Source organism: Sceloporus occidentalis, unplaced genomic scaffold (assembly GCF_023333645.1).
Source record: "Sceloporus occidentalis isolate IW3139 unplaced genomic scaffold, rSceOcc1.0.p SCAF_186, whole genome shotgun sequence".
Classification (NCBI taxonomy): domain Eukaryota; kingdom Metazoa; phylum Chordata; class Lepidosauria; order Squamata; family Phrynosomatidae; genus Sceloporus; species Sceloporus occidentalis.
The window spans coordinates 314,634-315,411 of NW_028317166.1; the positions used below are offsets into that span (position 1 = coordinate 314,634).

Consider the following 778-nt stretch of genomic DNA (forward strand, 5'->3'; position numbering starts at 1 on the left):
GGGCATCTTTGAAGCCAGCAAATTAAATTTACCCCACCAAACCATATATTTTTGAAAACTAGACACCCCAGGGTATTTTAGATGCTGATAGTTTAACCCTTTCCATGCACTAATCCTACCACCAACCCTTGTCAAAGTTTGGGATAGTAATTGTTTTTGGTGTTTTTTTCACATACTTTGTACTTCAGGTGTGAAATTACAGCTCCTGGTATATGTTGCTGTCACACAACACCCAGATATGTGTCCAGCAACATCTCCTGAGTACATTGATACCCCACATGCATGGGTTTGTCAGATTGTTTGGGGGCAAAAGGGCCACATTTGGAACATGAGCAATTCAAATTCAGTAGGAATTTTACATCTGGGTAAAGAAAAATGCTTGTACCCAACTATCAGTAGGGACAGGTTACAAGAAAGCCTGGCCTATCTCCAAGAAGGGATTTGATCTAGCACCTTAAGTGGTCCCTCATGCCACGGAATGGACACAGGGTTCACTTGACAGTGCAAATAAAAACGCTTAAAAATGGTGGAGCAAATAAAAGCTAAAAAACAGTAAATGTAACAAAAAATTTAAAAAAAATACAAAAATGGAGCAGGAACAAAAAAAAAATTAAAAATGGGAAACTGTGTGATACAGCTTGAAGCAGTCACCGACACAGAGTGCAGGTTTTCCAGGGCAATCTGGACAGTAAAATGTGGTGTCCTTTCTTTGCCCCCTGCTGTAGCATACCCTGCATCTCTTTTGGGGATTCTGCTTCTTTGCTGTAGGGGGGATTTT

The 778-nt window shown here is 40.5% G+C and overlaps 1 non-coding gene across 1 annotated transcript; it reads right to left on the minus strand.

Annotated features, from left to right (window-relative positions):
• Window positions 1-377: 377 nt before the first annotated feature.
• LOC149278658 (small nucleolar RNA SNORA35) lies at window positions 378-507 on the minus strand. Its single transcript, XR_016278633.1, has one exon. It is a non-coding gene; the product is annotated as a small nucleolar RNA SNORA35 (small nucleolar RNA).
• Between the last annotated feature and the right edge of the window lie 271 nt (window positions 508-778).